This window comes from Apodemus sylvaticus, chromosome 5, assembly GCF_947179515.1.
Source record: "Apodemus sylvaticus chromosome 5, mApoSyl1.1, whole genome shotgun sequence".
In the NCBI taxonomy this organism is placed as follows: Eukaryota; Metazoa; Chordata; class Mammalia; order Rodentia; family Muridae; genus Apodemus; species Apodemus sylvaticus.
This window is the reverse complement of record NC_067476.1, coordinates 118,378,015-118,386,911: the sequence shown is the minus strand read 5'-3', so window position 1 is coordinate 118,386,911 and position 8,897 is coordinate 118,378,015.

Sequence of the window (8,897 nt, the reverse complement as noted above, 5' to 3'; positions counted from 1 at the left end):
CAGATTTTTCTCCTGGGTGGACTGGCCCTCTAATCCAATCAGAGAGTAGCTGGTTGCCTTATTATAAACTTACTATTAATGCATCATTGGGAACTTTGCCTGATCAGTCTGTAGTGTTGCATGCTGAGTCTGACTTTTGACCATTCCCCCTAATAGCTTGCATCTCACTCTACAGCAAAGCTAAAAGCTAGCCAGTAGGAAGGAGTCGTCAGTCTTGGTTTCCAGTGACCAAAGTACATGATGTCTTCAACAATCTATGTGTGGTGGGCAAATACCTGTATTGTTTGGGAGGCTTCAGAGGCTTCTCAACTAAGGTCAGTGTGGCAGCCCATTATTAGTGCTGAGATTTAACGACCTGTGTTTTCTGGGAACAGTTTTATGCATCCATGCAGGGCACTGCCATTTTTGTGAGCTTATTCATTTTCAAGTTTTCCTCTGGCTTTTCACACATCCCTATTTTCCGTTGATCCATTCTTCACCCTCGTCTCCTTGTCTCTACCCCCATCTCAAGTCATTCTCGTCCCACAGTACTTCTACTTCCATTTCCACACCAAATATGTTCTATCTTTTCACCACCTCCTTGTTGTTCTCCCCTCTCATGGACTTTATTCTGGTTTCTAGGCTTCTACAAACACTCCCATCTAAATGCGCATGAATGAGAATGTGCAGTGTTTCTCTCTTTGACCTAGGTTAACTTACAATAGGATGCTTTTCAGTCCCAGGCATTTTTATGCAAATTTCATAATTTCCCTTTTCCTTACAACTTAATAAAATTCTGTTGTATATACACACTACATTTTGATTACCCATCTACACTGAGTTATGATTGCTGCTGTTGTTTTATTTGTCTTGTTTTCTTCGTGTCTTTCTAGAAATATATTTTCACTAGGAAGTGAATTTTCTCCTATTTAGCGGGAAGATTCAGTGGTCTCCCTCCCCCACTTATCGGCAGTTCTGGTCTAACCGTTGGCATTGCACTTGTGACCCAGTTAAGGGTCAGAGACTGCTACACTGGGGTACTAGTTGGAGAAAGTAAGGCTTCTAGATTATTTAGAGTAAGAAGTGTCAGTGCTGAGGTTTGAGATGGATAGGATAGAAGGCGGGGTGGGGTGGGGGTGGGCAAAGGATGGTGAGGACTGCATGTGGCTGCAGGTGTGAGGATGTAGGAAGACTATTTCAGAGATGTAGAAGAGAGAAAGGGTTTCTGTTACTTCAGGAAAGGAGGCCCAGTCATCTGGTTCTATTATGGTGTATACTAAGAACTAAAACACTGCAGCTTAACAGTTAACATACAAACTTATAAGCAATTATATTAAAAATTTAGTAGAAACTAAACTACTAACACATTAAGAAAAACTGAAAACAAGACAAAAAAAAAGCATGTAACCAAAATATACATACAAATTAACAAATGAGCAAACACACACAGGGTGGGGCTGGGCCAGAGATAAAGACAGATATGCACAGGGCAGTAGTAACCTAAAATAGAGGATATTGGTCCAGTTGTTTCTTTCTCAGTGGGATGCTGTGATTCCTCACACTGCTAAGGCTTTCCTTTGCATCAGTTCAGGCAGAGGCGAAGAGGTGGATCAGCCATCTTAATTAAACATCTGTGCCTTTCACTGAGGACTTGTGTAGGGTTAGACTGTTTCCTACTAGACTTTCCTGAGCTGGATGTCCTTATCCCGCCTACCGGATACAAAACCACTGTCTGTGAATAATGGCGTGAAATTCCCATAGCAGGAATTCCCATAGCCTGAGCATGGAATCCACAGCGCCTTACTCCCTTGCCCGTGGCTTTCTGGTTGTCAGGCTCAGGGGTCTGCTAGTCCGTTTTGTAGCACTGCTCTTGGTCCTTACCTTGTTCTGTTCTGTACCTGTTTGTTCTCCCACAGTGGAGACTTCACCCCGAGACCCCTTGGGCTGTACCTGTATGGAGTTCAGTGTGAGACCATTGATGGTGATGCTAGGGCAGCTGAGAAGGATGGGCTCAGTGATAGCTTCTGAAAATCGATGGTGGTGAGGGGCAGGGCCAACGGCAGCTGCACTCTGGTAATGGCTGGGGCAACAGTGAGCAGCTGGGATGTCTGAGGCAGGCAAGTCCCAGGAACTGCTTTCGGAAAGAATAACGGTAAGGCATACTCACTTGTGGAACGGTTGTTTGTTCCCACTGCCTCTGCAAATAAAACATAGGGTCTCATACATGCTGTACCACAGAGCTAGTCCCAGCTCTGATGTCCTTTTAGTTGACCATTAGAGGAGGCGTTGACCTGGGCCTCAGAGTTCCTGTGGCCGATAGGATATGGCTCAGGTAGCAGCTATGTGCCTGTGAATGCTGAGTCCTGTTATGTGAGCCAATGCTTACCAGCATGTGGTATGAGAGGCAGCTTGGCTGCATGGTAGGTACAGCAGCTGAGGTCCTTCAGCATAGTTTACTATGATCACCTGCTTGCTCAGACATGGCTTCTGCTCTGCTATCTGACTAGAGATCTGAGATGTTGGCTTTCATAGATTTATTTGTTTGACTTCTACTTTCAGTCTAAAATGTCAAAACAAAAAGCACAGAGGACACGGGATAGGATTTTTTGTTCTAAAAATATACTTTCAGAGATGATTTAGAGTAGAGTTGTAACACATCAGCTCACCTTTGGAGAATTTTCAGCTCTTAAGGTACAAACATGTGTCTTAGAAAAATCAGTAAATGCTCAACTAAGTCAAAGATTCAAACTTGATCATAATAGGTTTTAGGAACATACGTATTTATGTTAGAGCAGAATATAACATACAAGAGTAAAACTTAGAAGACTCTAGCCTTCAAGGCACCAGGAGAGGAAAGGGGGCTTAGGACCAGAAGCTCATGGCAGAGGATAAGTTAGAAATGAGGGCATATGATTTCCTCTCTCCTCAAGCTCCTTCAAGTAGGCTTATAATCAAAAGTTCATTCTAGCTAGTACCTCCTGAATCACACCACAACTTAGAGGCTAAAACCAACAATCCTTTATGAATATTGAAAAGTTTTTAAAATCAGTTGTCCAGGCACTTTGGGCTAGCATGGTTGACCTTGGTGAGGCCATTGTTGCCAGATGCTGATCAATTAGCTAGATGGCTTAGCTAATCTTGGTTGGCTCCAACCCCTACCTGTTGTCTTTTTTTTCTGGGAAAATGAGGTCAGCTCAGGTTAGAAATATGTCTTGTCCATTCACAGGCTAAGGTAAGGCTGTTCTCACAGTGGTGCTGCAGTTCCCTTGTGTAGCAACTGGAATGGCGTGATCTCATCGACTAGCCAAGGCTCACCTTAAGGCCAGCCTGGGTCCAAGGGCAGGAAAAGACAGGAAGAGTCATTACCTCTGGATTGCACGATCTATCAATCAAACCATACTAGGAGGCCTTTTTGCAGTCAATCAACTACAGGTTAATTAATTTAACCTTTTCTGCCATTCATTGTGCCTGGCCTAGTGCCACAGAAGTCCCTGTAGATAAAAAATAATTGATCTTTGCCCTCTTAGTGAAGGCTATGTAATGAAAACACCTGTTTCCTTAGGAAACTTTTAGTGATTCAGGGTCAGAGTTTTCAACTGTTGTCCAGAAAAGCATAGTCCTTAAAGTAGATATTCTATCTTCTATTTAAAAGTCACATTAAAAAGTCACATAGAAATTCAGAAGCAATGTAGGGTGCATAAATTAAAATTGGCTTTGGTGAGAATAATTGACTTCTCAGAGGTGCGGCCAACAGGGAACTGTCAGGATAGATGAGTTTTTACACGTCTCAGAGAGAAACTGGAGCTCTTAGTGCTAAATTTAACTCACAAGGATATCATACATACATCTGACAGTTTGAAGGTCTTCAGTGTATAGGAATCTTTGCGTCTCTGTCTGATGTCTTTCTAATTGCTATTTCAATTGAGATATGTGAGTGAGGGGGCAGAGCATCCCCAAAATAACACATGGGCCATTTCATTTTTAGACTTTGATTAGCTACTTTCCCCAGGAGATTGACAGGGAAGAGAAGTTCTCCAGTTGCAGGGTTTGTGGTGGGTAGCCACAAAGGTGTTCTTAGGGAAAATGGTTGAAATGTTTCAAACAAAACAAAACAAAACAAAACAAAATACTCACAACTGAGTAACTTGGATGGAACGAAGCTTACACTTGATAAAACAGAAAGGAAGAAAGAATGCAAAACTGAGCGGTCACCAGACTGGAATCTAAGGGAGGGTTGACAAACATGTAAGTAAAGAGCTGAGGCCAGTCTGGTCTGTTCAAGCATTCTGAAGCATCAAGTCTGAAGGACTCAGAAAACAAATAAAAATGAAAGTCTATGAGTCCACTTCTATCAGAGTGTAACAAGCAATTAAATTGGTACTCCACAGGTTCACCATTAGGATACAGGAAAAGCACAAGTAATTCCATGTAGCATTGTTCTTGTAAGTGATTTGTGGAGTTTCCCAGTATAGGGCCTTATGCATACTAAATAAGCACCCCACCACCAAACTGTCCTTAGCTTAGTTTTTAATTTTAAGACATGGTCTCATTAAGTTGCCCAGGCAGGCCTTAAGCTTGCAACTGCCCTGCTTCGATGTCCTGAATATCTGTGATTACAGGCTTGCATCATCAGGCTCAGTGTAAAGAGGAATACATTTGGGTATTGAGTAAGGCATTATGACCAACATTTCGGTATCAGTGGTCAATAGAAGGACAGTAGGGAGCTTTTTCTTCATGATAAATTCTCCCTGGAAAAACCTTTTATTTTGAATACCAAAGAAATGTTTATATTAACATTATAATGTTTTAAAGCTATAAAGCCTCTTAAATTGGAAGAATTCTTGGCCTGGATTTAGGTATGGGAAATGCCCTTAAGTTAGGGAGTAGAGATTTCAGCCCATTTTCTGAAGGCCCCACTCCTTCTTCTTGCCTTTATTTTTTTCCCCACAGAGAAGTCTTTGGGGGCTATAAATGATTATCTTCAATAGTTCAGAAGTCTTTGGTAGAGTGTAAATCTTTTTTATAAAATAAACAGTTCGGTTTTTGAATATTTATTGACTAAAAGTAAAAAAGCAGTATCCCTCAATAGATTATTTTCAGTTACAAATCAATTCCAGGACATTTAAGTAGTGTCAAGATACAGTCCTGAGGGTTTGGCGGTGTGTGGGGCACCCTGACTTTTAATGTCACCTTTTCCTGCAGGACTCCTTGCCCTGCCTGGCTACTGCTCTGGTCCATTTATAAGCTATAGCTCTTGCTGCTTCTTCTGTCTCAGCCCCAGGAACATTGAAGTTTTTCTGTTGTTTTTAGGCCACATCAAGATACACGGACTTCTTGTCACCATCTCAGAGTTATTTGCCGATGTTGATTACGACCTCTCTGGGTCCTATTATTTTCTTGGTGCTTTACAAGAGGAGGCAAAAATGGCTTGTTCTTGCAATCTTACTATTCTTCACATCTCATATTTAAACAGTTCCCTCAGAAAATGGCCATCGTGACCTCACTTCATTTAAACCTTGTGGCCACTGTACGAGCCCGCTGCATCCCTCTGAGTGACTGAAAAACCCTGGGAGGTAGATTGCAGACCTCTAGCCATCCTCCTCACTAGATCAGTCTCTGAGATGTGGAGCACAGGATGACGCAGGATTTTAAATTAATGACTGGTTAGGTAGAGAAAATATTTGGGGGTAAAGCAGTATAACATTTGAGATTTTAAAGACATCAGGCTTCTTATGTTGGAAATATTGTCCTGGATTTAGATGTGGGGTGCCTATATGGGGCTCCAGACTAGGATTTCTTTGGCTATGCCCCCTCTATAGAAAATTATCTTCTAAAGCTGGGGCTTCTGCTAATCTTTGGGCAATAGCCCCTCCCCTTTACTGCTGGTGTGTTAGTTTAGAATGCCCTTTCCAAATATCCCAGGTCCAGTTCCACTTCTCCCCATGCCTCTACCATAGACATATTCCCTAAAAATCAGCCATGCTGGAATCATCTTCACTGTGAAGTCTCATAACTGGGCAAAGGTCAGCTGTACATTTAACAATTGATGATTTATAATTCCTATTTTTCTTCTTTATAGGTAGTTTTAAAAAACAGGAGACCTATTACAGATGCAGAGGTGCCCTTTCTTTCTTTCTTTCTTTCTTTCTTTCTTTCTTTCTTTCTTTCTTTCTTTCTTTCTTTCTTTCTTTCTTTCTTTCTTTCTTTCTTTCTTTCTTTCTTTCTTTCTTCCTTCCTTCCTTCCTTCCTTCCTTCCTTCCCTTCTCTTCTTCTTCTTCTCCTCCTCCTCTTCTTCTTCTGGTTTTTCTTTTTTTCTTTTATGTTTTTTTTATTGAATATCGTCTTCATTTTCATTGCCAATGATAAAACGTTTCCCGATATCCTCCCTCCCCTAAGACCCCCAGCCCCTCCTCCTTCCCCCTGCCTCCACATATATGCCTCTCCACCCAACGAATTCCCCCCCTCCCATTTCCCTTTGTTTGGGCCTCTGTTGAGCCTTTACCTGACCAAGGGCCACTCCTCCCACTGATGCCCAACAAGGCCTTCCTCTGCCACATTTTTGGCTGGAACCATGTGTGTCCCTTGATTGATGGTTCAGTCCCTGGGAATCTTGGGGCGTCTGGGTGGCCGAAGTCATTGTTGAAGGGGTTTCTTCAGTTCCTCTGGACCACCCTCCAGATCCTCCATTGGGAACCCCATGCCCAGTCCAATAGTTGGTTGCTAGCATCTGCCTCTGTATTTGTAAGGCTCTGGCAGGGGCCCTCCGGAGACAACCATGACACGCTCCTTTTGGTATACACTTCTTGTCATCCTTAGTAGTGTCGGTGTTGACTGTTTATAGGATGAATCCCCAGGTAGGGCAGTTTCTTGGTGACCTTTACTTCAGTCTCCTGCTCCGCACATTGTCTCCCTTATTGCTCCTGTGACTATTTTGTTCCCTTTCTTAGAGGTTCTAAAGCACCTTTCTTGAGCTGGGTGAATTGTAACTTGTTTACATGGTTTCTCTGTGTAACCTTAGCTGTCCTGGAACTCACTATGTAGACCAGCCTGGTCTCGAACTCAGTAATCCACTTGCCTCTGCCTCCTGAGTGCTGGGATTAAAGGCATGCGCCACCACTGCTCAGCTACAGTGGTGCTTTTCTTGATGTGTTGGTAGACAAGATGATTTGTAATAGATTGGAAGTGCTAGAGCTAGCACCCTGCACAAACCCACATCAGTGAGCAAATTTTCCAGGTCTCGGTGGGTTAACTGTTTAAAAGATGCTTTACAAATCCTTATAAAGTGCAAGTGAAACTGAGTCCTGCTACTTACCAAGATAACTTGCTTAACAAAATATCTTTCAGAGCCTCACATTAAGAAACTGGAATAAAGGAAAAACAGGATCAGAACTTGGAACTGGACAAATTTTAGGGTCATATGTTTTCAATTACATAAAGTAGAAGAGAAAGAAAGAAAGGGTGATTTTAAAAGGTCTTTGTGAATCAGTTTAGCTTACCTAATTTTAGTGTTAGTAAAAAAAAATCTTATCTCTTAAATCAGCTACCTAGACTCATAAGCCATGTGTGGAACATGGGCTTCATTTTAGGTTAAAAAGTTTGAGGTTGCCCTTTGCTGTATGAAGGGAGAGAGAAACTAGGGAAGTAATTCTAACAGGATTGAGAGATGTAATATGGCAATTGATGTAGAAGACCCTCATTCAAGTCTGAGGTGGGTATGTAAGCATACATGTGTGTCCATGCACGCCTGCACAGCAATAGTATTTCAGTGATGAAAGGGCAGCTATCACTTCCTTCTTCTATGTGTGCTGGGATAGAGACACAGATTGATTCATTTTGAGAGAGTAACCTGAATAAGGGATTATCTGGACCTGATTGTTACCAAGAAACTGATATTGTATCCTGTGCCCGAACCCATGCTTGGAGCATAGTTTGGATGTATGGCTGGGGAAATGAACACAGACCATTTAAAATTCTTCTTTGGGTGATTCTGGTGCTGCCTTCCTATTGTGCAGCTTTGGGGGTCTGAATTGGGTGACACCAGAACATTTGGAAAAGAGAAAACGATAATCTTGGAGAGCTTATAGGATTGTTGGAAAGGCAAAAGAAAAGAGCACAAACCCAGAGATAAAGGCTGGGAGACAAAAAGCCCACGGATTAGTATTGGGGAGAAGAGGGATGCAGGCCCTTTATCTGTGGCAATCACATACATTGAAAGAAAGAAATGCAGAAAGTAGTTTTAAGAGACTCTATCAGGAATCAAATCTTACCCGGCCTTTCCTATAGAGATATCAGTACACATTAATCTCTTTTCAGCCATTTTTCCCAGTCTTGGGCTATTGTTGTTTTGAATACAATGATGCCGGAAATGGAGCATTCTGTTGGTTTTCAATAAACTCACATGAAACCCCAGGTTCTCATAAACCAGGCGGCCCTTATGGAAAAGAAGGGATGAAATTGTGTTATTTGTTTGATCCTGATTCTTTTTTCTTTTTCTGAAGCATGATGCACTTTCTTATTTGACAAGAAATCATAGTTTATCAAGATTCTTTTCCTTTGTTATTAGGACATTTCTTATTGTCAGCTTGAATTTCTTGACAGTGGAAATTGGGTAACATGTTATGCAATGCCCTTTAATTTTTAAAGGATGTTTAATCAATATTTCCATTCACTTTTCTGTAATAAATTCCCTCCCACAGGAAAAAGAATAAAACCATAGTGAATTTACTAAGTACTGTGCACTTTGTTTATAAGAGAAAAAAGAAAAAAAATCTGTGGAAATTTGTGGATATTTCATTTAAAAATACAGACAATGACTTTGTAAATCCACAGATTTGTGCTGTTGTCAAGTGATCAGAAAAGCTTCAGTTTGCTGTGGGCAGAGTTTAATGCAGACTGCCCAACTTGCTGAGAGTAAGGTC